This window comes from Microtus pennsylvanicus, chromosome 7, assembly GCF_037038515.1.
Source record: "Microtus pennsylvanicus isolate mMicPen1 chromosome 7, mMicPen1.hap1, whole genome shotgun sequence".
Lineage (NCBI taxonomy): Eukaryota > Metazoa > Chordata > Mammalia > Rodentia > Cricetidae > Microtus > Microtus pennsylvanicus.
The window spans coordinates 70,535,818-70,547,665 of NC_134585.1; the positions used below are offsets into that span (position 1 = coordinate 70,535,818).

Consider the following 11,848-nt stretch of genomic DNA (forward strand, 5'->3'; position numbering starts at 1 on the left):
GATGTTTTTTGACTAGAGTCATTGAATTGAAATGGGTCCACTAGACAAGAGTATCTCAACTAATGATCTTTGACATTGTGTTTACTATTGATAAAATCTCTAAATTAATAGTACACTGCAATATGTCAAATGAACATAATGAAAACAAATTGCTCACCCTTCAGACTTTGGAGTTTTTTACTGTTCTTTTGAGATCTAGTCACTATAAGAAGTAAGAAAAATAATTATTAATTGAAATAATATATGATTACCATTTTGGAAATTGCCTCATAAATCTTCAATTATTTTTGAAATGGTTGTAATCACTGAATATCAAGTGATCTTTTTTATCATATGCTGAAGACAGAACTATGTTTATGTCATTAGTTCACTGGATTTAAAACAATCCTATAATCTAAGTACCATTTGTATTTACATTTTCCAGGTAAAGAAAGTAAAGTTTGGAAAGTTCAAGTTACTCACTCAGAGGTTCACAAGACACTGGAGTCATTGTACAGTAACAGCTCCTTTTGTAATTCATATATTTCAGCATTACCCTCTACTTCTTTTTCCAACAGTAGCAGAGATAGTGTGTGTCGTGGCTGTTTGTGTTTGTGAACTTGATTACATCTGGGATGAACTAAAACCCACTATTATGGTACATTTGTAAGGGAATGTTTTCTTAATTAAACTAATTGAAAAGATTCTGTTGTGAATCTCTGTGGTGGGAAAAATTCATCTTTAATCTAAGCCACACCTATATAAAGGCATGGAAGAAGGAAGCTCTGTCTATTTGTCTGTTTGCCCTCGCTATAACTGGAATTCTATTATTTCACTGGCATTGTAGCCTAGTTCTTCAGGATTCAGATGCATATTGCTAATGGACTGATGGGCTGAAAAGCTACTGGCTTCTTGGACCTTCTGTTGGTAGACAGTCATTGTTGGACTGGTTGGACCTCCCCTTTAAGCCACAGTAATAAGTTGTGTGTGTGTGTGTGTGTGTGTGTGTAAATATATGTGATATATGTGTGTGTGTGTGTTCTATCAGTTCTTCTTCTATAGAGAACTTTGTCTAATGCAGGTGCTCTTAGCTAAAATCTTTGAACAATAAAAAAAAACAATCAGCATTTTGAAAGGTGGGAATGAGATATAAAATGGAGAAATGGGGAAAGAAGCAAGACCAAGTTTGAGCAGGACTTAAAGTTCTTGTGGTTATTTTCTAGCATGCTGGTGTCAGGGTAAACCCCAAAGTGCTTGGGTAGGTTGGTCCCCAAAATTTCACTGTGTGGCACCCAAAAGGCCCATTTTCTGGTCTAGCTTTTTTGGTTGTCTGTGCCCTTTCTCAGCAGGTATTCGGTATTTCTTGAAGCTCCAAATTCCTAACGTCTGCACTTTCTTTAGTGCTAACGCACAGCTTCAGTTACCATCCCTCAAATACTCCTTCCCCTGTTGTAGGGCTTTCCATCCTTCACTTTGGAATAAGCATGGGAACATCCTTAAATCTGTCTCAAGCAAATCAGCATCATACAAATTACATCAAAATCTATTGCCTGCTCCTGCAGTAGTGGAGCCCTTGGATCCACACAGAGATACTGTGTGTTCTGGATCCCTGTATTTGGGCACGAATAGCTACTTGTCTAGAGTACTTTTGTCAGAAGAGTGCCCCATCAGAGCTGTCGTCTCTTGAAAAGGCTTTTCAAATGAGTTTACACAGGAGAAATCTAAAGTATATGGTGGGTGACCTGCTGGCAAATTTCTGAAAGTCTCTCTGGACAATATTCTAGACTCCTTATTAGTGATACCATTATGAGCAAAATGTTACATGTGATCGTTTTTAGCTGAAAACACAGTTTCTTCTACTGCTCCAGAGGAGCATGATAATTTTCACTATAACTGTGGCCAAGAATATTTATAAATATTAAATCAACAGTTGGTATGTTGTACTACACTGAATTTTCCACCTTCAGATTACTGCATGTATCACCTTAGAATCTCAGGGTATGAAAAAATTTCCAAAAGTTTTATAACATGCATAGTTTCTTATCCATTCTTTTTATTTTAAGGGGAGAGCATGAACACAGTCCCTCACTACTACAAATTATGCAGTTGAATTTCCTACATTTGGGGAAATCACAGGGGCCGGCATATCCAGAGTGCAATGGATAAGCCTCAGCCTAGGAAAATCACCTTCATAATAATTATCTCTCCCTTGGCAGAAAAGTATTTCTCATCCATACATAATAGTCCTAAATGTTACTGGAAATTTCATAAGCACAGTCATACTGACCACATTTCTATTGGCATGGTGGTTTTCCCATGATTTTATCAAAATCTCTCATAAAGTTTTTCTTGACATTCTAGGGATTCTCAGAACCATATTTCCAAGCCACTCCATCTACTTCTTCCAAAGCCCTTCCAAAAGAAAGGAACCTTGTTTCTCAATGACAATTTCATGTTTTGTTTTTGTTTTTTGCTATTGTGACCAATTACCTGGTATAAATAACATCAAGCAGCAAAAATTCCTTTGACTCAGAGTTTCATCCCATGATTGGCCTAGTCATTTTTCTTACTTAGGTCTGTAGAAAGGCATAAGATAGTGGGAATGGGATTGGATGTGAAAGAAGGATGCACACATAGCAATGGCTCGGAAGTACAGAGTGGGAATGGAAGAGGTGATGACGGAACACTCAGTTCAAAGCATGTACTCAGATTGCCTCCAAGTTCTTACACCTCCTCCACATGCCAACAAATTAAGAACCTATCAATAGATTAATTCACAAGTTATACTCAGGCTTAGATGATCCAAACACCTTTCAATGATCAGTCTAGCATCTGGAGACAACAAATGCAGCAAAAGAGACTTTGGAAGAAGCTTTACACTCAAAGAATCATGTGGTGGGATAATTGTGCACTTTGTGAAGATGTGTTACTGTGATTAGTTTAATAAACAGCTCAATGGCCAACAGCTAGGCAGGAAGAGTTTAGGCGAGACTTTTTGGGACAGAGAGGAATCTGGGAAAAATGAAGGCAGATCTGCCAACCACACACGGAGAGGAATGAGGAGGTTAAAGGTGAAAGATAGATAATACCACATGATATAATGTAGATTAAAATAAATGAGTTAATTTAATCTAGAAGAGCTAGTTGAGACAAGCCTAAAGTAAAGACTGAGCTTTCATAAGTGGTAAGTCTCCGTGTTGTTACTTGGGAGCTAGTCGTACAAAGAATGACTTATTACAAAATTATAAGAATGCGTCCATGCATGTTAATCAAAAAAATCATAGTTATCAATTTAAAATTTAAAAATATACATATATTTTAATACAACCTTTAACAAAATGTGTGTATTATTTTCTTGTTGAAAGCATTGATCAATTATACATACTAAAATTTTGGGGGTTGATTTATTTTAGTGAGAAAGTAGATAATTATATAGTTTTGGAGTCTCTCTTTGGACATTCAGTAGAACTTTGATGATAAAAAGTATTTATGTGTGTGGTGAAATTTTGTGGCTGTGAGGAGCCTATAAAACACAGAACAACTTTGACCTCATTTTTAATTTTTCATACTAATTAACTTGTACTTGACAGGGGCTGAATTTGGCTGATAGATATTCAGGGATGCCCTAGCTATAGCTCTGTGAATCATGAGGGATATCTACTCTCTTCCAAATAATCCACCATTCCATTTCTCAGGTAAAAATGTAACCATATTTTAGAACACAATGAGGCACATTGGGCTACTCCAAATGTTGGAGGAATTTTATAAGCATGAGTACTTAAATTTTCCAAGGCCTTTTAAAAAACAACTTGTCTATTTGCTAATGCTGACTGCATAGCTACAAAAAGTTTCCATATTCTAAAGACTGTAGAATAATTTTCCTAGCTCCAGGAAAGCATCCTACCCTGTTGGTGGAAGCAAGAGTGCAGAAGGACATGGACAGCATGCAAAGCCTGCAAATAGCAGGGACTGTGAGCTACTGTAGGTGTGGGTTTTGTTTGAGCCTGATATTGATGGATACACTGAATAGAGATCAAGTAAAACCAACCCTACACAGCTATGGCTGTTACCACTGAGTGCACGCATACAGCAAAAATCAAATACATAAATGGAGTATTATAAGATAAAATAACAGTGACAAAAGTTGTTCATTAAAGCAAAACATAAAATCACATAGTATTAAGTTGGTAAAACTATAAATAAAGTCAGAATACTATGACTAAGTAAAGAAATTGACAAAGTTATTGTAAAAGAGCTGGCCTCTCAAATAATTCGCTTGAAAGACATCACAAGCTCCATACTCACCCTAACTGCAGCCATGCTGATAGCGAAGAGAAAGGCCCACTGATAGGCTTCATGAAAGAGCCCCAAAGTGACTGCTGAGTTGCTGGGAGGAGATGCTTGGCTCAATGAGTCCCACAGAGTTCTTTCCTTCCATCCAGAAAATGTCCTCTCTCACCACACCTGCAGAAGCAGGTGCAGACAGGTTATAAAAGGCAACTTGATTCGTTTCCTGCCAGATCAAAGTACTGTGTGGATTGGAAAAACAGAAAAATGTCTGGAAAATAGAAGACTTAAAGGAAGGTGGCCTTTGGGGACAATAACAACAGATGTGCTGAAAATTCATGAACCTTTCACTATAAATGTTCTCTTGTTCATCCGTTACATAAGGAATTACGCCAGGCCAGCCTCCATGTCACAGTTCTTGCTTCCTTAGAACAACTGGCCAAGACTGGAAGTCTCAGCAAAATAAGATACAAGATATGTGTTGTTAGACTTCTGTTCAGTTTATGAATCCACAGGAGAGCACAGGAACCCTATAAACGAATGTACTTGAACAAAGAGTCTTTTATATATGTCATGTTTTCACAGGACATACATATGCCAACACAATTACAGAGTGGTGAAATTCGTTCTTGGTGGTTCACCAATTCTATTTTTTTATCAGATAATCTATTCAATGAACAATAAGTTTCAAAGGTCTTGAGAAGGGAAATTGTAATATTTGCTTGTATCACAGACCAGAATGTTCTTACAGCTTCCCTAAATGACCACACAAATTAGATTATACTTTGTATCTAGAACTCCATATAAACAAACCATAGTGCAAAAAGTCCTGAAGTATTCCGCCAGCTACTACCTCTTCTCTGCCGATGCACATAAACTGGAACATGAAATCTACAGTTAACAATATTACCAAATAGATATTCACCAGCTGCTTAGTATATGGAACCTGAGGTGCGGGAGGTCTAAAACATAAATTTCCAAACACACTCATAAGTAGAAAATAATGGATTTAAAGAAACTGCAGCTTTCTTTGAACAAAAACTCTATAATTGACCATGAGGGACTTTTGAACATTATACAGACTTCAATAATTATAATTCAATCCTACCAGAAGGCTAATGCATTTAGCAAAATAACACTATGTACAAAATATTTTTTATAAGATGTTAACCCAAATGAAGAAGGGAAAATTTTGAGTTTTTGGTAAGTCAGGCTCTAGGTTGGCAAGGCTTATAGTCAACAATTGCCATTTTGTTATGATTATTTCCTAACTATGTTGATTATTATTTTGTGAAGTGAGAAAATTATGATAGTAATATTATACCTCAAATTAACAAAAAAAATGAAAGGAGCAAAATCAAAAGTTGTCACTTCACTTTCTGTACCTTAGTGCACTGATCTAATTTTAATAGGCTGTTAATGGCTTTACTCATCAAAGTCATTGATGGCAGGTTTTGTTGTTTTGATTTGTAAGCATTTAATACTCCAGGTAAGGAACAGACAGATTGTGTAGTGGAAAGTGTTAGATGCCATCAAGAAAACACTTGGTGATATTAACAATAACTCATGCTGTAGAAAAATGATTGAATTTCCTCCTGTTTAAGTCCAAGGCAAATCCCACCACAATGCTTGGCATGAAAACAATTCACTTCAGGGTTTAATTGTAACGTTTTTATTGTTTTACAAGATTCTTGTAAATGAATATGTAGTCAAAAGCCGACTTTCTGCACTTGGTGAAATTTTTAAGTATTTGCAACTAATGCTCTTTAAAAGACTTACCTCCCTCATGGAGAGATGTGTGCCACACCTGGTCAGCTTTGATATTCATGACAATTAAAAACTAAGTTAACTTTTATTCAGTTATTTCCCAGGATCAAAGTTATATCATTTGTTTCTGTGTGATTTTTTCCCTGTTTATAATGCTAGTACATTCACAATTTGGTAAAATGCGTGTGGGAATAGTTTTTAATGATTGCTTAAAGGTACTAGCATTTATCTAAATAAACTTTCAGGAATTTTTGTGGTCACTTGGGTATGTGGACGGGAAAGTAGACATGTGTGGACATTTTGGGCATATTAGATGCCATTATTTAACCATTTGATAGGGTTTCATGTTATGAACAAATCTAGGTCCCCAAAACATCGCCATGAGACCATATCCTATACAAAAACTCTTTAATGAGAGTTAAGTCAGGTCCCTCAGTCCTTCAAAGCAGCAGCAGCAGCAGCAGCAAAGAGAGCAGAAACACCAGCATCAGGAACCACAGAGGAAATACCTCTAGCAGTTCAAAAGGGGGTGGGTGAATACCAGACTTCCAGGCTTGGGATTGGCTGCTCCCTATGATGTAATGGGATTTTCAAGCCTGATGGGACTTTTCTCCAGCTCTAGGTTTGGGGACAATGGTCTCTTCCCCTGACTCTAGTCCCATTTTCAGAATGTGTTTCTTTCTTCGGCTCTGAATCCAGAGCCAGGCTGCTTGGGGGGTTGTGCTAGGGTTATGGACTCAATGAAATTGTGGGGACTTGAGCTTCTTATTTCCAGATTAATGTATATTATTTTAAAGAAAAATGTGAGAAAGGTATATTTATCTTACTAAGAAGAAAGTGTATTTCCCCATTGGATGGATTTCTATGTCCTAGAAATCAGGGGGATGTGCGCTCTGAAGGAAAACATCATTTAAGTCAACAAACAGCCTGAAGCTAAGCACAGAAGGCACAGAGGCAGAGACAGGGCTAAACCTTACCTTTTAAGGAAGCATTTGGCTGATTAGATAAGGTACTTTGCTATACTTTTAAAAACATTTTTTCACAGTGTTGACTTTTAAAGTATTATGATTGATAATATCAGATTACGCATGTCAACTAGTGTGGCATGAGACCTCTAAGAACTATGCTAACAATCTTGTTGGATAACCTTTTTGCAAAAGCAAAATTAGAACAAATTAATGGACAGCACTTTTCTTACTTACAAAAAAACAAATAGAATCTTAACCCAACAGAAAATAATTCCATCCTATTAATAATGTTATCATAAGATGCCAACATTGAAAATATTAATAGCAGGAGTGACTTGAAATCCCCTAGTATAAGTGATATTTTCTAGTATAATTTCTACGAAGAAAAAGACTGTCATTATGTTGATAGCTCATATGCAAACATTGGAAAACAAAATGATGCCTAGTTCAACTGTGATAAAATTAATAAGGTTTTGGTGGTTATGATTGTGTTATAGGAATGTATGAAATTGGAGCACTACATTTTTAAATCTATACAAAATTTTTTTTGTAGCCATATGCATATAATGACCCTTCTATTTTCTTGGCAGCTTATACTATGAAGCCCCAGGGAACAAGTGACAAAGTAGAAACCAGAAACCTCATTGACAATACAGAGTAGGTAAATTGCAGCAAGTTATGCTTGAGATGATGCAGTTGCCATTCTAATTCAGAAAGGAATCGGTTCCTTCTGTTTTAGGTGCTCAATGCTATGTAGGATGAACTAAATTATGAATGGAAAAGATAATCCCGGACTCAGTGATTAATATGTACACCATGATGATGTTGGCTATGTTGTCTAATTTATTTTTAGAAATGTCTTATTATTTGATGATATTGCTAATTTTTCTTTTTCTTACCACTGGCTCACCTAACTTGTTTTGAAATATCAAGCATTTGATCTCAAGAGATTTAATAGGTACAGTCTGTTTTTCAAGGTTTAATGTCAACCTTTTCACATAACAAGCTATGATTTTCACCTGATATATATAAGGGTAAACATTTAAAGTACTGAGTTTGTACTTTGAAGGACACAGATATATTATGGGTGTTGTGAAATTAATAACTCCTAAAAAAAATAAAAAAATAAAAGAAAGTAAGAACTCCTTATTTTGACTGATAGTTTCTGCCCTTTGGAATGGAAATTGATTCTGTTTAAACATTCGTTTAATTTTATGTGCATGTGTGTTCACATGTATGTGTGTGTATGTGTGTGTGTGTGTTGAATATGTGACCAAGTATGTGTGAGTAGCTAAGGAGGCCAGAAGAGGGCACTAGACTTGGTGCAGCTAGATTTACATGCAACTGTGAGTGGCCCTTATATGGGTGAAGGGAACTTAACCACAGTCCTAAAATTTGCAATTTACAGTTTTCAAAAGCGGCCAGTTCTCATAACCTCTGAGCCTTCTCTCCATGACTTAACCGCTTTACTGATTAAATTGCTTATTATTTTTAATTTCTGAGATTGATTAAAGACATAACTGTGAAATAGTTTAAGCTAGAAGAGTTTTAAATTCTAATATAATTTGATGTGGGAGTGTCATATATCAATCTGTTGATTTCATTAGTTAAGCAATAAAGAAACTGCTTGGCCCTCATAGGTTAAAACATAGGTGGGTGGAGTAAACAGAACAGAAGGCTGGGAGAAAGAAGCTGAGTCAGTGAGTCGCCATGATTCTCCCACTCTAGACAGACGCAGGTTAAGATCATTCCTGGTAAGCCAGCTCATGGGCTACAGCAGATTATTAGAAATGGGCTAGTCCAGGTACGAGAGTTAGCCTAGAAGAGGCTAGATAGAAATGGGCCAAGCGGTGTTTAAGTGAATACAGTTTCCGTGTAATTATTTCGGGTAAAGCTAGAGCTAGCCATGTGGGCAGCCTGGTACCGGGGACGCAGCCTCATCGCTCCAATTACTACTACAATAATTATAATACAAATTTTGTTTATTGAATTCAAGGCTTTGAAAATGCCATATATAATATATAATAGATTCTGTGGAAAGCATAGAAAAAATATTCTTAGTTTTTAGAATCTTATTTAATCCTAGTAACAATTTCAAAGTTGTAGATGTAAGCATTGATTCTAGTATTTTGAATTAAACCTGTAATTTCTGTTTGTAGAATATGGCAAGTCATGTTTTCTTTTCTTTTCTTTTTTTTAAAAACATTATTTTGATCGCAGACTGGTGCAGTCTCTCTGGACGTGAGGACAAAGAAATATCAAAAATCTCAGAATCAATCTACCATATTAGTCAGTTATCCCACTCATAGGCCACTTTACGATAGCAAGTGAATGTCCTAGACTGTTCAGAAGCCTATGATGAAATATTATGGGGGGGGAAGGGAAGCTGTAAGTAATAAAAATTTGTTCTTTGAAGTTTCAAAGCTAGACCTAAGATTTTGGGTTCTAAGAGGGACACTTCCACACTCACTGGTAATCATCTTGACATGCCTTCCCACAGCAAAGGGGCAATGTTCTCTTGGCTTTTCTTTCATAAGGACAAAAATCCTATTCATAACCCTCGTGACTTGGTCTTAACATCTAGAAATGCCTCTGGATTGGAATATCATCTTGATGATTATGATTCAACATGGGGATTTTGGAAGGAACAAATACTCAGACTATGGCAGCTTCCAAAATGAGTCCCATCATACTTAGAAGGGCTAGAGTCAATAAGAATGGATATGGAAGGGTCCAAGGCATTATTATCATAGAACTCCATGGCAGCATGGGTGAAGACTCATTAAAGATGTATCCATGGAACTGCCTGGCAAACGTAAAAGCAACTTTGTAAGAACACAGTCCCTTCTCTGTTGTACGAGGCCGCTTGTTCACTTACAGACCCCTGAAATAATTACACAGAAACTATATTATTTAAATCATTGCTTGGCCAATCACTTAAATGTATTGCTAGCTTGCTCTTACATCTAGTATTAACTGATTTTCAGTATTTTATATTTATACAAGGTTCGTGGCCTTCTGGCAAGGTTCCGCTGTGTCTGTCTCTGGAGGAGGCTTCATGGCTTCTCCTAAACTCCACCTTCCTTTTCACAGCATCCAGTTTAGTTTTCCCTGCTTAGCTCTGTTCTGCCCTGCTCGGCTATATGCTCAGGACAGTTTCTTTATTAACCAATGGTACTCACAGCACACAGAGAGGAATTCTACATCACTTCTTTTCCTCCAAAGCAATATTTATGCTCTGTGTTACCTTAGATGAAAGTGTTAGTCTTAGAACTCTCTGAGTTTCATTACTTTTATTAATTTTCTGAGCAGAGTAAGTTGTAGTGAATTCTTGATTACTATGAGTCTGACTTCTCCTTCTAACAGGCATGCTTTAGTTCAGAGGTAGAAGCTATAGGACAGGAGACTTCTCTGTTAATACCCTTCCATAGCCATAACAAAACCCCTGGTGAAATTATCTCAATATAGGAAAGTTTCATTTAGACTCAGTTTCAGGGATTTCAACTCATAGCCCTAAGGTCATATTTCTAGGTCCATGACATGATAGGGTGACATATCTATGAAATGAGTAGTGAAACAATATGCTCACCTCACTGTGACAGAGAAGCAAGGAGAAAATGAAGAGACTATTATCTGGCAATCCCCTCTGAAGGAAGAACACATCTTCCAAGACTTTCTATCCTGTCAGTTCTCCAAAAAGTTCTACTGATTGCCAAGGGTTCCAGGAACTGACAGTCAGACCTTTAAATAATTACTCAAAGAGGAGTGTCCCAAGAGTGTGCCTACTATGTACCTTCATGTTCAGTTTTAAAAACTGAACAAAAACAGTGTAATTCTAGGCATAGCCCTAACTTAAGAATTTCCTCATGTTGCATGAAAATACGTTTAAAATATACAAAAGACAAGATTTTTCTTTTTACCCCTGGCATGTTCAGAAGCCCTCCAGGGAGACTCAACTTTGCCTTAGTACCTAACAAAGGGTAAAATGCAGTGAGCATGTCAAAAGACAAAATCACAACCAAGTTAGTGTAAAAATACATTGTTTATTAGCAATTCCTGTGGAAGAGGATGTGTGTTCCAAGGAAATGAGAAGAAGACGTCAGTGTTCAAGGAAGGGTGTTGAAGAAGGAAAAAGACATAAAAAAATGAGATTGTTTGGCATTGGCCTCAATCAGGCCACTTTTCTCACAGGTTTAAATGCTGGGGAGGTCCTTATTAAGCCACGTATGAGTGATATAAACAATAACTCGAATTACATAAAAACTTTGGTGTAAGTTTGATTTGATTTATTGGGTTCTAGTGAATGAACCCAGTTTAAGTCAATGATTTTCTGTAAATGTTATTCAACCCCAGTGCCTCCAAGTGCTTTGCACCTGTATTTTCTCGAAGTAGAAAATCCTGGTGTGTGTCCTTTCACATCCCACTGCCCTGATATCTGAAAGTATTGTGGACGGGTGAGCTTTCTTCCAAATTGAGAATGACATCTGTTGTTTGGTGACTTAGATAAATATTTATGTAGCCTTTCCATTCTACTTTATGTCTTTTGCTCTGGCAACAAAGGGCAGGGTTTCCTTTAGGACCAAAGTTTTAAAACCAGCTACATGTATTTAAAACAAATAAACAGCATAATCTTCTAACCGAAGTCCACATAACATAGAGTGTTTACTGTGATTTAAAGAAATAAGAAAAGAAATACATTAACACATGGGAAAACCCTGTTCAGTGAAGAGAAAATCTTATGGAAATATTATGGCATTATTAAGTGGGACTTGCTGACAGTCCTGAGAAAAAAGATCCAGCAAGTAAAAATTATTCATTTATGCCTTCAAAGTGTATATTCCTATTCT

At 36.6% G+C, this 11,848-nt stretch overlaps 1 non-coding gene across 1 annotated transcript; it reads right to left on the bottom strand.

The window, feature by feature from the left end:
* Positions 1 to 2,039: 2,039 nt before the first annotated feature.
* LOC142855217 (U1 spliceosomal RNA) lies at positions 2,040 to 2,203 on the bottom strand. The gene has a single exon (XR_012911480.1). It is a non-coding gene; the product is annotated as a U1 spliceosomal RNA (small nuclear RNA).
* Positions 2,204 to 11,848: the final 9,645 nt, after the last annotated feature.